This window comes from Erpetoichthys calabaricus, chromosome 1 (assembly GCF_900747795.2).
Source record: "Erpetoichthys calabaricus chromosome 1, fErpCal1.3, whole genome shotgun sequence".
Classification (NCBI taxonomy): domain Eukaryota; kingdom Metazoa; phylum Chordata; class Cladistia; order Polypteriformes; family Polypteridae; genus Erpetoichthys; species Erpetoichthys calabaricus.
In genome coordinates, this window is record NC_041394.2 from 255,820,319 (window position 1) to 255,840,977 (window position 20,659).

Consider the following 20,659-nt stretch of genomic DNA (forward strand, 5'->3'; position numbering starts at 1 on the left):
AGCAATTTTAGTTTGGCTTTTCCCTGTCACAACACTGAAACCACTAATTCATAGTTAAAGTGAAATTGTACCATTCTGTGATACAGGTAATGCTTTTAAACTGAAGCACAGATTTTGATACTACTGAGCAAAGTATCACATTGTATAGGTGAGAAGAACTTCATTAGTTTACTTTATACTTAATCAAAATGTTTAGCTCTGATTCCTGTCTCCATGTAAATACAATATCACTCTGGTCTTGCTGCTGGGACTAATTCTTCTTTACCTTTTCATGTTGGCCATTTAAGATGCAACCATCCATCATTCATTATCATAACCATTACATCCAATTCAGGGATGGATCCTGGCCATATCTGGTATAGGAGTGCCAGTCCATTCCAGGGCACACTCATATACTCACTCGCACTAACTCATACTGGTCCAGTTTAGAATTGCCAGTTAACAAAACATGTACCTATTTGGCATGTGACCTAAACCATTTAAACATCACACATATACTAATCTTGTGGAACTGCTTTCATCAAGCAAAAAGACTGATAATTAACTTTCTTAGTAAAGAGAAACAATGGATAAGTGATATGTATTTGTCAATAAATTTACAAAAAATGCAAGGCGGTACTGATGGCTCTGGATACAAATGTGTTGAAGATTAGTCTGGCTGAATCCACACAAAATGTGAGCATTTCACATTTGTATACATCATAGTGTAAAATGGAATGTCCAGTGGGAGGGTGAGGGACCAAATTTTAAGGGCTATCACTATCTTATATATCACTAAATACTGTCCTTTCCAGTAATATTACCACAGGGGAAGATCAAAAGTAATAGGAAAGACATAAGAACAGTTCATCCAATAGCTTGACAAGACTCCCAGTAAACTATTTATCATACAAATGGCCCCTCTCTGTTGACTATAGAAGGTTTACGGTTAACCCTCTCTAAGCATTAAGTGTTTAATTTTAAAAAACGTTCCAGCATAACTGGAGCAATTTTTTAGAGCCTTTCATTTGGTTTGCAAACACCCTCTATAACAATCTTCAGTTTTTATACAGTACATATTTCAGGATGTGCTGTATTTAATACTGTTTTGTATGTTATTTTGTGTTTTAATTTTACTGTACTACATTTGAAAATGTGTGTAGAGTATTGAGCTTGTAACCAGAAGTGTGGTATAATAAAACAATAAATTAAAATGACTAGGATAAACCAGTATACAAAATGCATTAACATAGACAGCCTGGTATAATGTACATACAGCAACAGAAAATGTATGACTGACCTGAAAATTGGTATTCAAAATGTCTCAAACATACTTTTACAGTTCTTTTACTAAAGGTGTACTGTTTAAAAGTAGCCAGTGATTTTCTTAAAGATTATAAAATCTAAAATAATTCAGGTTCTAACTGCAGTACTTGTGCAAAACAGTTTATGGTATTTAAAAAAGAATATACTGTATATTTTACCAACCATATTGCAGAGAATATCAAAATAGTGCCAACTAAAGAACAAAAACAATCTTTTCTAGCAATAGCTAATAGGTTAAACTAAGATGGCATCTTGTCAATGTATAGTATTTCAATTTGATTTAACGTATTTTGCATTTTTTCTATACAATACACATTCCAGTGTCAAATAAAAAGAAGGTTACAATGGGCAAAAGAACACAAGACATCGGACAGTGGATTTCTAGATGATTAACTTGTGATTCCAGCTCTTCCACTTCTTTTTCTATTCTGGTTAGATTCTGTTTGCCCTCCCTCTCAAGACAGAAGAAACCTTTTGTATAGAATTTTCATTGGTAAATTTTTGAACCCAGAAATAAACGTTAGGTATTTCAGAACCTTGCAACCCAAGAAAAGACAATGCACATGCTTTACTGAACAAACTAACTGCTAACACAATTACAAAGGTTTTTTTAAAATAACATTTAAACATGGCTAATTAAGGATGGGAGTTTACCATAAGGACACTTGAGCAATGGTTTCTGAAAAAGAGCATTTTCAATCATATGTGAATAATGAATTATAAATCAATTACTTCAAGCAGTAATAAGCATTTGTATCAAAATGGCTATCTTTATAAATCAAATGAATGGTACCTTGATAAAAAAGTATCAATTTTTATCAAAAACACAAACACTTCTGTCAGTCACTGTCCAACCCGCTATATCCTAACACAGGGTCATGGGGGTGTGCTGGAGCCAATCCCAGCAAGCACAAGGCAGGAACAAATCCCCGGGCAGGGCACATTCAAACATACACACTAGGGACAATTTTAGGATCACCAATGCACCTAACCTGCATGTCTTTGGACTGTGAGAGGAAACTGGAGCACCCGGAGGAAACCCACACAGATAACATGCAACTCCACGCAGGGAGAACCCAGGAAGCGAACCCAGGTCTCCTAACTGCGAGGCAACAGCACTACCACTGCGCCACCGTGCCGTCCCAAACATTTCTGTGTGTCACCAAACTTGTAAATGCTATGTGTTTGTATCTATAAATACAATAAAAGTCTTGCAATAGTAAGAAAAAAAAATTTTCTCCCACACTGCTTATATCATACGATGGTTGTCATATTCAACTAAAATCTACACAATACAACTCAGGGCATAATCATTATTATAGATATTAAGGTTATCCAATCCATGTGAATCAAAAATGAAGGAACCAACTCTGGGCACATTCAACCTCGCTACGCCAATTTAGAATCTGCCTATCATGCAAATGTTTGTAACATGGGAGGTAAGCGAAAGTACCAGAAGACAGACCTATGTAGTGTCTGGGCTGTAGTTTGAACCCAACTCTCCAGAGTAGCAGTATTAACTAATACACTACCATATTGTCCTAAAAAGCATGCTGTTCAAAATTCAAAGTAAAATGTATTAATATTTGTAATAGAGAAAGCAGGGACAGAAGAATTACATATAGGGTTTGCTTCTGCAAGTCTGGATTCTCCCCATTTTCCTTCCTTTGTTCACATCATTAAAAGGCATTCTGTCTCAAAGTCAAGCATTGTTTGATAAATCACAAGGTGCCACAGGAGATGTTTCATGGCTAGGGTCTCCAAGTTAGTGATGTTGTTCCAGCCTTAACTAATGTAAGCCCGGAGAGTGTCTCTGAACCTCTTCTTCTAGTCACCCCAGTTTATTTTGACCTTGACTCAGCTGGAAATAGACATGTTGTCTCGGGAGACAGGAGTTGGGCATTCTGATGTAGTGGTCTAGTCAGCAAAATTGGTTCCGCAGGATCATGGCTTTTGATGCTGTCTGTCTTAAAATTGGTGAGGTGATTCTCACAACTGACATGGAGTGCTAATGGAGTCTCTGAAGAATGTTTAGGTAATAATGAGAAGTCTCATTAGCTTGCAGGAAAATAGTTAAACAAATGGATTAATAGAAAAAATATCATGGCTTTCTACTTAAGGAAAAAGTTCTTGAAAACATGATGGTGTAATTTCCTAAAGGGAGATGCTGGCACATTTCATGCAGGGCTGAATTTTCTCCTTCATGGTTGCCTTTTGGCGTAGGTGGCTACCAAATTATGGGATGTGGTGAACAATTTTCAAAGTTTCTCCAGATGAAGTAATTGCTGCAGGTTCAGTTTCTTGTCCATTGATGATGCTGGAGAACAGTTCCTCTAAGCTCAGGTCTAAAGTTCTCTGAAGTTCTTTTGTAGTGTGAGCAAAATCTGCATCTGCCTACTGACAGTGAATGATTGTAAATTTTAGTTACTTTTGTATTAAGCATAATAGAAAACTGCTGATTTGAGTTTGTAACTCTTAGAAGCACTCATTGATTTTTATGATTATTAAATAGGTTATTTTCCTATAAGTAAACCAAGAGCTAGTAATTTGGGAAATGCAACCAAGAAAAGATTGCGCCAGACTAGTGCAAAGCACAGCAAAACCATCTAATAAAACTAGAGTCATGCACTGGCTATAGTAATATATGTCAATACTTAAAAAATAAACATTCTTTGAAAAGCTTTATTTCTTAAATAGTACTGTACATTTCTAATAATTTTCTGCTTAACATTTCTAAATGGCTTTAACTGACCTGCAGTACAGGAACAGGAATACAGGAACAGATACCACAAGACCCAAAGTCTAGACAAGCACAGAGCTTGTCATTAGCTTCTACCTTCAACTTAAAACTTTGTCACACTACACAAATTTTCCATCAATTTTCAGTCATGGGGTGGGCTCTGCTTACATGAGAGCTGACAACCAATGAGCACCTGCCTGGAAGTAGAATGAAGTCACAAGAAAAATGGAACTTGAGTGTTTTGGATCACGTGAACAGAAGTCAAGCTCATCTGTGTGAAATTGTTATGATTAGCAGTTAATTTTTATATCAATTTTCTGTGAGTTTCCCTGAATGAACAAAACATATGTGTCAATGTAGGGGTTTTGGAACCCAAAAGATTCTGAAAATAATGTTTGTTTTTTTGTTTATTGGTGACTTGACAAAGTAAAATTTTTAACATTATGACACAACGCTGACTTTGTTTTATTACAGCCATGACCACTTCTGAGCAAATGTGTCAGATATTTTCATGATAATTGTATCCAGAATTCTGCGAATGTGTGACACATGTGATGTTACTAAAGTGACAATATAAAGGTCATGCATTTCTGGGGTATTTGATTTGTGGATAACTCCCTGTGTAGCATGCAAACAAACTTTTGATCATTGTCTTCCTGATTTAAAAAATTAGTTCTGGTTATAGGTTCTTGGAGTTTGGGTTAGTGATTAAATTCTGACAACAGATAATTTTGTCCTTCAGCACTGACCCTGGCATTTTCCTGATTATGTTAATCTCCCGGTCATTAAAATTCAAATTATATAGTCTTACCCCGAGTCAGTAAAATTGTCTTGATTGTCATACCATAACAGAATGGAAAATGGAAAAATAAGGGCAGAGAATGTGCCTGAACTTGCTTCATACAACACTGGCTTGCCAAATAACACATTATTGGTTGTGAGACTGTGACAACGTCGCAATACTTTGGAAGTTTGTGAAACTGTGCTAGAAAATCATCACAGAGACTTGTAATTTGTCATCCACTGTGATTCTAGTCTTGTATTTTGACATGCAAAGTTAACAAGATCAGTTGTGTAATGTGTCTCCAGCTTTAGGAAACACAAAGTGCATGTTGTCTATTTTGTGGTTCCGTCATGACCAAGTGAAAGGTCAAAGTAATTAAAATATACTTCTAGTTTATCAGCTTTTTGCATTTGGTGCCTTTAAACCATGTGAACTCATTACACAAGTTAAATTATTTTCCCATACCTGCATTATTTTTTGGCTAACACACTTATATTACATTACGTTTATAAGAATGAGTTTATGATTATATTTAATGTTAGAACTTTTTCAGCTTATCAAAGACTCGGAAGACACAACATGCACTTGCTAGGTAATAGCAGATGAGGCAACTCAATCAGTATTTTAAAAGTCAACATTAATTTTTTTTTATATAAAAGGTTATTATAATATGCAAAAATCTGCAGGCGTCTCACAGAATGTTTTATTAGATATTATTTAATTTCAAAAAGATTTAAGATGTTTTAATTCAGTTCCTAATGGGTGAATATTACTTTGATGACTGGTCATGTGCTTAAGAGTGGTTGCTTAAAACTAAACAGTTATGGAGGATTTAAGGATTTATTTAGTGATTGCAGTGTAGAGTTGGACTAGCAATGGTTTTGGCAATTTACATTTTTTCACCTGTCTTAGAAAAAACATTTTAATTTGCTCCCTCACAACAGTCGAGTTTCTGTTAATTTACCATTTGAGATTAAACTATATAATACACTAATGAGGGGTCATCCCAAGGACTTGTTTTTTGTCTCCATATTACAAAAAAGACATAGCAGCTTGTCACAAGAATGACACAAAGTCATCAAAAAGGTTTGGGGCAGCCACCTGTAAATTGTTCCTTGGCTGCAAAATTGGTTTAAATTGAACAGAGGTGTTCACAGATCTGAGTCCAAAACAGAACTGAGCTATGTAATTAAGATGGTGACTTTATATGCCAAAAAGAGGAAGTGACATCATCAGTGGTGGCCAGAAGTGACATCACAAGTGGTGTCAGACCTTGAAGTGACATCTTCAGTGGTGCCGGAAGCCTGTGGGAGTTCCCCGTTGATGGTCTGCAAGGGATTGGGAAACACAGTCAATGCACCTTGCCGCCCCCTGGTCTGGTGTGGAATTGCTATCATTTAGGCCCTTTAGCTGTCTCCCAATCGCATGTGTGTGACAAGCTACAAGGACAAATTTAAAAAGCTGAATTTTTTCAGTTTAAGCAAATCGAGATTAATGTGTAAGATTAATGAAATGTTTACAATTATGAGAGGAACATTAAAAAGTTTCCCTGCACACAGAGAATACGTTGCTAAGTAGTGTGGAAGAATGTAGGACTACTTGGACCTTCAGAACTTGACTTGATTTAATTTCAAAGAAATTGGATGAATAGGATTGACAAGCTTGTTGAAGCTTAATGTCTGTTGTTATCAAAATTGTTCTAATGTTCCAATATTATTTAGAAGAAATAATGCACACTAAAAGTGAAATATGTAAGTGAAAGACAACAATAGTTTAGATAAAAAAACATGTATTGTCATGTTTGAAGGTCTTCAAAATGCAGCGTTCACCTGATCAACTTGGTAATTTGTATTAGGTATGTTCAGTGTGAAGGAACCATTTTCAAAATTTGAATAAAAATATACCCATAATAAATCTCCATCTGTGCTTTGTGCTGCTTTTGAAGTAATAGCTTATACTATGCTTACTCCCTTTATAATTTTAAACAGCTTTTATTATGTTATGCCATTCTTCAGTCTTTTGCTTGATCAAGGTGAAAGGCTTCTTCTTCAGTCTTCCCTCATACCTTATATCCTGCAATAATGGAATAAAACTGCTAGTTCTTCTGAACTTTCCTTTGTGTCCTTTATGATGTGATTTGAAGCTGCAGATATTTTCCAGATGTGGCGTAACAAGTGCATTATTCAGGTTAAGCCTCTCATGATTTTACTCCATACAGCCTGCTGTAAATCTCAATGTGCTTTTAGCATTTTAAACTGCTTATCTGTAAATTATCTGGTTGAGGACAGTCAATCTCCTAAGACGTATAGGTCTTTGCCCTAATGCATATGTTCTTGCTCAAGAACATCCTTTTCATAAACTTTATTAAATATTTATTTTTACTACATACAAGGGACACTTATTTACATTAAACTCTATTTGCTACACATTGCTCAGGTCTGGATTTTGTCCAGTACCTTTTGCAAAGGTCATGCTGACTGATCGGTATCAACCAATTAAGCGTAATCTGCAAATGTAAGTAATATAATATTGCAGTTTTTATCTAAATCCTTTATATAAAATAAGCAAAAGCAGTAACTCCAACACTGACTGTATAGCATATATGATTTTTTCAGAATTACTTCCGTGCATTTGCCTGTTATGCACAAAAAGCTGAAAGGTGCTAAGGTCAGCATCATTACCTTTTTTATACAGTGGTACAATCTTCGCTCATTTGCAGAATTTTGGAATTTCCATGGTATTAACTGGCTTTGGAAAAATACACATTTATGCAGTATGTATATGATCAACAGCTTATTTGAGTACTCTTGGTCAAATAATGAACCATCCAGTTAATTTCTCTGATTTTATCATTTTAATTCTGAATGTGCTTCAATTTCTACAATTCATTTCCTAGTCCCTTATTACTTGTAGCTGCTAGTATGTTACTGACCTCTAAGATGAAAATCTTAAATGAACAATAATTAAGAGTATCTGCTATTTCCCGTAAATGTATTTGCTAACACAACGTTAAAAATATCCAACTGTTGTCTCTTTTTTGAACTTACATGGGGAGGATCTCTATGCATTTTGAAAATTTTAAAGTTAAGGCAAACATAATTAATCTTCCATTTAAGTATACTGTTAACAATTATTTTAATTATGGCAAATTAGGACATATCCATAACAACTGTCTTGCACAACAAAACAAGATAATTAGTACAAGGATTGGTTTACTTAGTGGGTATTTGGGATCGCCTATTAAATTACCCATGCTTACCTTGTCTGTCTTATTAATATTTAATGATACACCAGTTCAGGTAAAGGCCTTAGTTGTTTGCTATGCAGGCTGCTTCATTAGTGCAGAGTTTGTATCTCTGCTGAACTTGGAGGTAATCAAGCTCCCAAAAAATACATTTGTTGTGAAGGAAAATTAAGTATATTGGTCCAAAAAATATTTCACAATGATACAGCACTCTTTTACATGGCAGCTGGTGCTTTACACAGGGATGAAACTTTTTTCCAAGTGGAAATTTTTTCATTCAGTCCATATTTTTAGGTTTTTAGATTTGCTCTGGTCCAAAGCTCACAACCCAAAAAATTGACTTAAACCAATTTTTTTGGTCTGAAACATGTTTTAAGTCTTGTCTACTGTAAGCAAGACTAATGGCCTGTTTCTGTTTAGCTTCATTCAGCTAACTTCAGGAATTCAAACTTTCAGGATATTTTAAACAAACAAAATGTATTAATATGATCTTAAAAGTGCTCTATTGACTTACTTTCAGGAGTATGTTAAATAAACATACATGTACAATAAAACATTGATTATCTGTCCGGGGTCAGGACTGAGGCTGTGACATATAAGAGGAAAGACAGATAACAGAACAGCTATTTTAAAAATAATATACAATAGGTTAGTGAATAGGTGTGTTTATTTACAAAATATAATATAGTATTAACAAAATTAATTAATTCAGATAATATTGTAACAGTGTAGTAAGCAAACACAACTAAGAGGTACTGGAGTTTTCTATGTTTTAATTGTAGTGTTTGTTCCTTAACAAAAGGTGTCTTTTCTTATACTCCGTTATCTGTGTTACAGAGCACACATCCAAACCAATAAAAGAAAGCTTTCCCTATCAATCATTTTACCTTCTGCCACTCACGTTCTGCCTTTTTCTGTACTGCAAACACTCCTGCTTATTGTGTCCTGACTCCCTACTTGAAACTTCCTTCTGCCACAACTTCTCTTATCTCATAACTTCTCCTGTCACTCATCTCCCAATAGACATGTCTGTCCCATACTAAACAGAAGCCCTTTAAAAAGAAAATTACAATACAGAAGGACATTAACATTAATGCAGAATAGCATTACTGTCAGTGATTTCCATTTTCGGCATGTTTTTCAGTTTTGTCAGCATCACACTTTATATCATTCACTGTTGTTCTTCCTACTCTGTAAATTGAAACTATCCCTAAATAACTTTCACCATTTTGTAAACATTTAATAATTTCAAGTTTTTATGACAATTCCACACCACACGCTCACATTTATTAGCCATAACAATGTATATTAGATTAATTATAACAAAAGAGAAAAGCTACGAAGCGGTATTAAAACTGAAGGTACGTAACTGACACTGTGATTTCAAAATGTGGCATGACACATGCTGCTGGGGAAGAACGCTAGGTGCTAGCACAAGGGAGAGTTGTTCTAATTTGCATAGCTCGCAGTGTACCGCATGGCAGTAGTAGTAGTCAGGCGCTGGTGTGCACAATTGAATGAAAGATTAAATTAGGAAGAAGTTATGCAATGGTTTTATTAGACTATCTACTTGAAGCCAGTTTTAATTTGTTTACAATATGGAGGGTTTATTTAGATCTTCCACTAAACCTCTTGGTTTTAACCCTTAGTCTCTTTGGAGTTCATAATTCTATGTAAAGATGGTTAACCTTGAATGCCTCTAAGGATATAGCCATTATGGTCCAATGCAAAGTGTTAAACCCAAATAACCCTTGGGACTGTGTGATCGTCTGGGTCAGATCCACGCTACCTGATTGCTTCTGGGAGCCTCTTGAACCCAGAACCATTGATAGTCATAAACTGAGATCTGCCTGGTAAATGAGGACACACACAGTCAGCAAAGGTTTGGTGTAAAGTGTTACATAACTTTATTAAAAAACAGACAAAAGTGTTTCTAAGTATAGTGTAAATATTTCCAAAAATGGTCAATAAATAAATAACCCATAAAATCAAAGTGTCCAGGGAGGTTAAAATGTTCAATAAATAATCCACTAAAAACAAGGTTTGTCTTTTATAATAGCCACCAGCCCCAATGCCTCTCTCTAAAGTCTGGCATCTCCTCAGCGAATTCCAACAGGTCATTGCAGCATGAGTGTTCCACTAAATCCTGGGTTCAGGGTCCTACTGCCAATCTGTTGGTGCCCATAGGACTCCCACACATAAAGCCCTCATCCCGTCTGTCAGCACTTAAAAGGGAGATGCTGTACAATGGGGCCATTCTTACTTCTGTCTACATTGATCATGCAGAGCGCCCCTTCTTCAGCCCCACACTTCAGCATGACCTACCACTCGCTTCCTTGGCCACTCTCTTCTTCCTTAACCTCCATTCTTTCTTCCTCTCTTTTCTTTCAACTGATTTTGTTTTTGATCTCCCCCTTTCTGTTGAGCAGGCTTCTTTTATATTGCTCAACTGAGTGCAAGTGCTATCTTTCACCTACTCAGGGGTGTGAATGAGGCACCTGATTAACCTACTCGCAGTTTCACACGAAGGCAGAATTACCGAAGCACCCCATTTCAACCCTAGAGCATCATGTGCATGTGCACACCTGCATAAGTACAGCGGTGTACACCTGACATACCTTTCCTACTGTATTTATGCTGCCGTTTTAGTATTTACTTGTTTCTGTTACACATAATAACATGTTTTCTTTATTTTGGACTGTACTGATATAAATCTTCTTCTTCTTCTTCTTCTTCTTTCGGCTGCTCCTGTTAGGGGTTGCCACAGCGGATCATCTTCTTCCATATCTTTCTGTATTTTGCATTTTGTTCTGTTACACCCATCATCCCTCACCACATCCATAAACCTTTGCTTAGGCCTTCCTCTTTTCCTCTTCCCTGGCAGCTCTATCCTTAGCATCCTTCTCCCAATATACCCAGCATCTCTCCTCTGCACATGTCCAAACCAACACAATCTCACCTCTCTGACTTTGTCTCCCAACCATCCAACTTGAGCTGACCATCTAATGTACTCATTTCTAATCCTATCCATCCTCGTCACACCCAGTGCAAATCTTAGCATCTTTAACTCTGCTACCTTCAGCTCTGTCTCCTGCTTTCTGGTCAGTGCCACCGTCTCCAACCCATATAACATAGCTGGTCTCACTATTGTCCTGTACTGATTAAATTATCTGATATAAACAGATTTCACTAAGAGTTAAATGTATAAAAGTGTGAGAGCCAAATGTGTTTTACATTTTTGAAGAGTTTTATTGCATATTTTGTGGCATCTCATCCAACCATGCTCTGCCATGGTAAATAATTATTAGTTTTGGGATAACCCTGCTATCATAGTGTCCATAGTTTCAAAAAATTTACTTTAATTTTAATTTCCCTGTGAAAAGGAACTAGTTAGATGGAATTGTTAGCCAATATTTGGGTAATAGCATCATCACTGGTTTGAGGGGGATCAACATCCATTTAGATTTGCCACAGTTAAGAGATTGAATGCCAGACAGGCTTGATGATCATTATTTTAAACCATTTTAACATGTGTTGTATTCTTTCATTCTGATGAGAAGAATAAAGTAGATTGTGCCTTGTTAGAGAGACATATTGAACCTTAGTCTATTTTACCCTGTGACAAATTTTTGAATGTGACTATTTTCAAATGTATTGACAATGAAAGTACCAATCCTGTCCTTATAGCCCACATATTATTCGACCCAATACCACACAAGGCAATGTCCCACCACCACAAAATGTTTTTATGTACCAGCTGTCCCGTTACCTAGCCTTGAATAAGTGGGTTAGATGGATGAATGGATGATAACATCTGTTTAGTTCTTGTCACTTGATCACATGCTATGTATAGTACATGCACTCTCTCACTTACGCACACACAAGTATTATAACTCCAGCAGCAGTAGCTAGTATATTTGTGAAAGAAATAAGCTTCCATATATTGAAAAAAAATTAAGCAACTATAAGTGTGCCTTTTTCAATTATTATTGTCAAGTTGTCTACTGAACAAAACAGCAATTCACAGGCAGGCACCAACATTCAAAAACTGCCAATAATGGTGCTTCACGATGACTTTCCAAGGTGAATTTATGCCCTTGGGTCAAAGTATCTCCCCCCCGTTTCACAAACTGCAGTGAGGACTGTCTCTCTAAGGGCTGAAATGGATCTGCACAGGAAGATGAATGGTGTAGTTGATGTTGTTAAATTGTCTCCTTTTAAAATGGCTGAATCTCATAAAAGTAGTTTTGCTTTTTGCTTTTTTACCTGCTTAAAACAATATGGATAATGTGTGAAATCACAAGACGCCAATCAATACTTGATAAGATTTTTGGCTTAAAAATGGATGTATTCAGTAAGTTTTAAGACTTCATTATAATTAGACCTCGACATCCATAATTTCCTTTTTAAAATGCAAGAGTGGGCTACTTATTATTTTAAGTTTGCAATTTAAATTATAATATTTTGTATATCTTTCTGCAATGAACTGGTACCCTATCCAAGGGATTGTTCCTGTATTGCTCCCTAGGCTTGCTGTGATTGATTCCAGCCACACTTGTCCCTGCTCAGAATTACAAAATCTTAGAAAATGGTGTGGTATAGTAATATATTTACAAAATGTACACAATGTAATAGGGGAGAGAAAAAAAATGATAATATTTGGTAATACTACCTTTTATTTTCAACTAATGCACGGACATCACTATTCATCAGCATGCACATACTACCTCAGCTGCCATTTGCTGAGGAGGATCTTGCCTTTTGATTTCACTGCACAGTCAGCAGGGTGTCAGCCTCTTCTTGGGGAGCTGCAATGGATGCTCATTTTTTGATCCCATCTCTTAACAAGTAGGTGATTCTGACATTTCTCTGTTAAAAGTATTTGTATATTTCTGAACTCAGGAATTGGGTTTAAAATGGGTAGCAAGGGATATCTTAGGTTAAATACAGGGTAATTCTGGTAGAAATATTTGAAGCACACTAGTTTACTCTAAAACTACATATAATAAAATGAAAAATCACTTACTCTTAATTTTTGAAAAGATGGACAGCATATCATTTCATTTTATTGTTCAAGAAAATTCTGTATATTGTTGATATTGCTGATGAAGCTTTACTGTGAACACAAAGTAATTACTCTTCCTGTACCAAAAGAAAAAAAAAAGATCTTTGGGGAAATATTTCTGTTTCAGGAAGAGTCAGTGTTCTTAAGGATATCAAAATATTGTATAATTTAATTTTATGAAGCAAGTGGACATATTATAGTTTTAAATTAAATATGATAACTAATTAGTTATGTACTGCATCTGGCCATAACATGAGTTGAATCATACTTCCAAACAAAATGATAGTTTAAATGTTTATTTCTATTTTTTTTAAACCCCATTTTCTTCAAGCCTCAGAAATCTTATGTTGCTGAAAAAACTTGTTTATTTTATTCATTACCATTTTACTTATCCTTCATGTTTACTCTTTCCATCCCAACATAACAACATTTGCTAAATGGACAAGAACTTTATATCTGAGTTTGGAAATTGTCCTATTTAATATGGAGAGAAGGTATGAACTACTACAATTTGTAATTGTATGAAAGTTCATAAATCATTTGTGAGGTACGGCCTGTTTCCTTACCTGGCCGGGACGCCTTCAGAATGGAAGGACCAGGGGAGAGAGTATGCCCAGGGCATTACCTCCCTTAGAGTGTTAGATGGCAGCCCCCCTAGGTTCCCACAGAGCAGCATGGGAAATTAAATTCCTGGACTCTACCTTGTTGGGTTCAGTGAGTTCTGCCCGGTGGGTACTACAGTGATCCCTCGCTATATCGCGCTTCGCCTTTCGCGGCTTCACTCTATCGCGGATTTTATATGTAAGCATATTTAAATATATATATCGCGGATTTTTTGCTGGTTCGCGGATTTCTGAGGACGATGGGTCTTTTAATTTCTGGTACATGCTTCCTCAGTTGGTTTGCCCAGTTGATTTCATACAAGGGACGCTATTGGCAGATGGCTGAGAAGCTACCCAACTTACTTTTCTCTCTCTCTCTCTTGCGCTGACTTTCTCTGATCCTGACGTAGGGGGTGTGAGCAGGGGGGCTGTTCGCACACCTAGACGATATGGACGCTCGTCTAAAAATGCTGAAAGATTATCTTCACGTTGCTATCTTCTGTGCAGCTGCTTCCTGAAGCGACATGCTGCACGGTGCTTCGCATACTTAAAAGCTCGAAGGGCACGTATTGATTTTTGACTGTTTGTTTTTCTCTGTCTCTCTCTCTCTCTCCCTCTCCCTGCTCCTGACGGAGGGGGTGTGAGCTGCCGCCTTCAACAGCTTTGTACCGGCGGTGCTTCGCATACTTAAAAGCCAAACAGCCCTATTGATTTGTTTGCTTTCCTCTGTCTTTCTGACAGTCTGTGCTCCTGATGCGCACTCCTTTGAAGAGGAAGATATGTTTGCATTCTTTTAATTGTGAGACAGAACTGTCATCTCTGTCTTGTCACGGAGCACAGTTTAAACTTTTGAAAAAGAGACAAATGTTTGTTTGCAGTGTTTGAATAACGTTCCTGTCTCTCTACAACCTCCTGTGTTTCTGCGCAAATCTGTGACCCAAGCATGACAATATAAAAATAACCATATAAACATATGGTTTCTACTTCACGGATTTTCTTATTTCGCGGGTGGCTCTGGAACGCAACCCCCGCGATGGAGGAGGGATTACTGTACAGGGACTGGGGAGCTCTACTTCGTAGGGTTATATGTTATATTCCCATGTTATTTAATTTTATTTGCACTTATGATTGATAATGCACATATTGACTGTTAGGATAGGGCCAGGAAGTCTTTTACTCCTCTCTGTTGATTGATAAGGGGAGATGTTTGGCTCCTGTGCCACAAGAGGAGAGGTACGGGTGTTGAAGATTGAGAAGAACTGTAAGGGGTCTGTATTAGGCCCCGAGGAAGATTTGAACCAACATCCCCTACTTTTCTTTTGGAATTTCAGGTTAGGTGGTGAGGCTTAAATAAGCCTCAAAGGGAGGACTATGGAAGAGAAAAAATTTATATATTAGCATAAATAGCATATTAGCATAAATAACCATAAAAGTAATTAATAACTTCTGAAGCATTAAATTTAGCTTAATTAGACATGACAAGCTAATAAGATATGTCAAGCAAATAGTTAAATAAAAGACATTAGTCATATTGCATTTTCTAGTAAAGCTTGAAGGAAAATTACCAGTATTAAGAAAAGAAGGTTAGAACAGGAAAAGAATGACGTACAGAAACTACCCGAGGACAGAATAATTGGGAATGAGAACACCTGTTACTTGAAGGCTAGAAAACAAGGAACGATACCAGTAACAAAAAATGCAGGAAAAATGGTCATGGTAGGCATGTGAGAAACCAGCTGGAATAGTGAGTCAGCAGGGATGGAAAAAAGGCATTGCTGCCAAGGTCAGAGATGATGTAATGTATAGAAAATAACAAAATATATTCTAGCATAAATAAATATAGAGAAATACGAGGGTTGTCTGGGTTCTGCGCGGAATCACTCGAAATAAGTAGCCAAGGATTTTTTTTTCTATTTTTCTCATGTATTTCGATCCTTTTAAAACTTTTTCCAAGTATTCACCGCCAACATCAATGCACTTTTGGGCTCTTCTGACCCACGCCGCAAAACACTCACGAAAGGCTGTCTTTGGGAGGTTGTCCAGCTGTTCTTTGACAGCTGCAATCAGTTCCTCTCAAGTTTCGAAGTTGTGGCCTCGCAGGGGTTCTGTCACCTTTGGAAAGAGCCAAAGGTCACATGGTGCAAGATCAGGCGAGTAGGGTGGCAGGTTCAAAACGTTGACACCACTGTCTTCAATGAAATGCTTCGTCGCATTAGCCGTGTGGGCTGGCGCATTGTCATGATGCAAAAAGTGCCTTCACAAGTTCTTGGACCTTCCTGTAGCCATCGCAGAAAAAACGTCAGGCAGGCACTGAGTGGTGTACCACTCAGAGGTCACAGTTTTCCTCTCCATCAGTGGAATTGACGCGACAATGCCATCGATGTTGAAAAAGATGGCAAACATGGTGCATTCCACCGAGCGGATTAAACCATCAGAAAAGTCGTAAAAAATCATCACTCGAAAGTCACGCACGCACAGAGTCGGGAGCTTCACCGCTAGCGCTGGCTGTGCACTCTCAGTACGTTTGCTTCTCGTGTTCATTCTGAAGGAAGAGAGGGAGCAAAACATCTGAACAAAAACATGCAACCACTTGAATAATCCCTCTACACAGCAGAACAGGTTTCGACAGGATGACACTCGACAAACGATAAAATTCCGCGCGGAACCCAGATAACCCTCGTATATAAGCATTAACCTTAGTGCAGATATTAATGCAAGTCAGGCCTGCCACACAAAGAATTAAATAAAGGTACATGCTATATTTCTTTTTAATTAAAGCTTAGCTTCAGCCGCTAAATAAAAAATAGCATGAAGGCTAAGGGAAAAGGGAAGTGATAAGACAGTGACCAAATATGGAAGAAGGAACATCTGCCCAGCCGAAGACCAATCAAAAATAAGCAAAACAGAAACTAGAAATGAACAATAGACAAGTAAAAAGTACCAGAGGCCAGATACAGGGAAGTCAGGAGATAATAATGGTTCCCATGGGAACTCGAGGTACAGGCTGGGGAGGTGCAGAGGGGAGTCAGAGAAAAGAGCAAATGAGCTAATAGGAGCGAGGTTAAAATGATAAGAAATTACTATAAAAGTTTTGAGTCCTGAATCATTCAGGGCTCAGCTCAATTTGGCCGTATTGGGTTGAGTTCGTGTTATTTTTATTGTTATTTTATTGCAATAGAATTACAGACTCTGTTTGGCTATCCTGAGTCTCCTAATAGCCTTCATTTCAGGTAAAAGCCTTTTGGTGACAATTTTTCGCCATGACACTCCCAGATGGGACATAAAAGAAGCTGCCTGCCTTCATTCCAGGAGAGTCAGGAGGAAGCTGGACAATGCTTGTGAGAAGGAACGGAGGAGGCAGTGACAGAGAGAAGGCAAGACAAAGAGTTGCTGTATAAGAAATGCCTGTGTGGAAGAGTTTCCCACAATAAAGACTCTTTGGCCTTTTATACTTGTGTCCGTGCCTGCCCAGTGGGGGCTTGGCGGTCTCATGGCCTTGGAACCCCCACAGATTTTGTTTTTTTTTTTCTCCAGCCCTCTGAAGGTTTTTTTTTTTGTTTTTTCTGTTCTTCAGGCCATCTGACCTTACTTTATTCTTTGTTACTTAGTACTGCCTAATCTTATTTTTCTTTCTTCTTTCTTCATCTTCTAAAGCACTTTGAGCTACATGTTTTGTATGAGAACGTACTATTTAAGCAAATGTTGTTGTTGTTGTTGTTCTTGGTTGCGTTGGTTGTTTATAGATCAGTAGCGCCCCCTGGTGACCACACATTTCATATCACAAACCTCCTGATTGTGGGTTTTGGAAGTCCTCTTCCTCCATTTTCCTTTTCAAATTTAAATAGTTTCATTGATAGTGAATGCTGGCAAACTAGGTTATTATAATAGTAATTGTTAAAGTACATTGACTATGTTCATGGCTTCTCCTGACGCATGCTGCTTGCTGTTAAATTTGGATATCTACTGCATATTTCTTGTCATTAACATCTATATGGCAGTGATATGTTGGAAGAAATAAGGTTTACAACTCACAACTTATTTTGGTCAAATGTGTTTGAAATAAGTAAAAGCATCCTAAATCTCATCTGATAAGGATGAAAGTTTGTGACTTTTTATGCATTTTTCTCTCAATTAAACAACAGTAATGTCTCATAATTTGTACAACTTCTGAGATTTTTTTTTATCCAGTCATTGTTTTATAGGTTAGTTTTGACTAAGCGTACATTGTATTGGATTTCCTTCTCCATTTAGGGTAGTTTGTTTGTTCACAACTCATTAAAAACATACATAATTTAAAAATGTTATCTTTTTAACTCAGAAACGTTAAGGCTTTTATTACTGTAATTTTACAAAAAGTAACATTTCAAAAAGTCACATTTTTGTACAGTTGCTACACATTTTGAACACTGCCATGTCCCTCATGTCAGTTTTGACACACCTTATACTTTAGTGGATTTTACTCTTCATACCTTAAATGTTATCTGTTATCTGTACAATCATCAGTACTACAGGTTAGGTTAAGATGGTTAATCAATATAATGTCCTGACATCCAAGACACCTAAAAAGGGGTGTCAGCATCGGGTCAAAAATACCCATTAAGTATAGCATTGAGTCAGTATTTGAACATATTTTAAGAGAAAAGGAGAGTACAACCTTAAGAGGACCTGCAGTATTGGGCCATTCAAAGTCATTTAGAGTTGTAATGTTTAGTTTCATGATTTTTGTTTTGGGATTTGAGTTTCATGCTTGTATTTTGGAGTTTTGTCTAGCATTTAATATGCCTTTGCTTTAGCCTGCATGCGCTTTCTGCTTCTTCCCAATCTTACTCTATCAGATGGAAAACAATTAAAATAGGTTTGCCTCAGTTATTTGTTTAATGTGCCTCCAAATGGGAAGTCTGTAATAGCTCTCTTTCTTGTTGTTGTCCAGATAAATCCATTATTTGACTTGCAAAGCCAACCATCCGTGATGCAGTGCAGTCTAACAGTTCAGGGGCTGACTTCAAGAGAACATGTTATGAGGACAGCTGCTTCCCAGGGTGTGCACAGTGAGAGTGGGTTTGACACACACAATTAATTTATACACATCCATATACTGAAAAGCAAAAATATTAAGACATGAGCTTCAGTAGGCTTTGCGCCCTAAGAATCAAATTACCTGAACTATTCAATAACATTTCAGTAATTATTTACTGCTCTGATGCTGAACTTTCTGATCAAAAAATAGGTCATTTTGATAGCAATTGGTGAGAAGAATTCATAATTAATTTCAGAATTGCAGTATTTGAGGGTTCCCCAAGAGTGCCTCCTTCTCTTGCATGATCTGGCTCAAAAACTAAACAGCATACCGTCATCTCATAACAGGCTTAATTTTCCACTTTGGTATTTTTCCATTTTAGCTCTAGACCATCCTCAATAAACTGTAACACACAGACACACACACATACAGGCAGAAACACACCTATCATCGAGATATCAATTTTTTCATATCAGGGGACCCTAAAACACCGAGATTTGTCCAAAACCGGAGATCGAAATTTTTGACAAATCTATTGCTTTTGCTCTTTCCCCATAGATGATAGGTTATGGTGGGGAAGGACGCAATGCAATATAGTACACAAACAACATGACACAAACCCTACTTATATTCACAAACATAATTGCTGAGCTTTCTTGGTTTAAAGGCACAAAGTTTTTTTTGCCTCCTGTTAACTTTTTCATTTTGTAATCGGAGAACTAACATCCTTATTAGTCTTATCGAAGAACATTTTTCAGATAGCAGCATGAAGTTTTCTTTTGTCACATTTAAATTCACAGATTCTAGAGAGACATATTTTGAGGGTAATAATGATATCATTCAGATTTTGAAAATAATTCCTAAATTATAAATGCATTGTGCTCAACTGGTATTTAGATTAAGAATCTTTTATTCCATCTGAAACACCTTTGCTAGATAAAGTAATCATTGAATAAAATGTTTCTAGTCCAGTAAATGCATGTCATCAGAACATGAACTTGGAAATGATAATGGATTTGTAATATCACATATTTAAAATTATGCAACTTAAGTATTTAACCAGATCATTAGCTGAACAGTTTTGTAACCCCTGGTTATTTTTCTTCTACTTAAAATAAATTAAAAGGGTCAGGGTCAATGAATATATGAGTTATTATGAATATAAATGTGCTTCTTCCAGTGATAATCTAGTGGACACTTTATAAATTCAGTTACAAGAAGCAAAAATGTAGTTTGTTATTAATATGTGTTTAACCATATAATTTATACAGGCTGCATGGGTTATTGGTCACGATGTAAGTAGCTTTGTCATTTTGTAGCTGAGGGTGTTGGAACTTTAATTACAGGCATCGATCCTAGTTCAGAGTTGCAGGCTAACACTGCCACTGATGCATAATTTAAATTTTGCAGTGAAAGCAAGTTTTTGAATATATTTATGCTACTATCACTGGGCTTGAAATTATTATCTACAGGACAGCTTTTATAAAAAAACCAAAAAACAATTTTATGTGCCCATACAGTATACCATTCCAAATGTGAAACTGATGAAAATCTGAATGACTATGCTCTTTTCTAAAACACAATAAAGCACCTCATTTATCTGTCAGGTTTACGGTGTATTTCAAAAATAGTGCCTAGTGTATCTATGACACACTTTGCATGCTGCTGTTTTGGTGATATTCTGAAGATTCTTTTATTCAGAACCAACACAAATTACTGCCAAAAGATGTATTTAAATATATTTAAGGAAAGCCCATCATTAAGGCTGTATGGGTTTTCTGAGGTTAAAAGGAGGATGTACAGACAGAGCAAACAAAAATGACTTTTATTGTAAGAGATCGTTTTTAAATATTTAAGGAACACGCATCCATTAGATCATTAACAGTATATGACTGCTGTTAT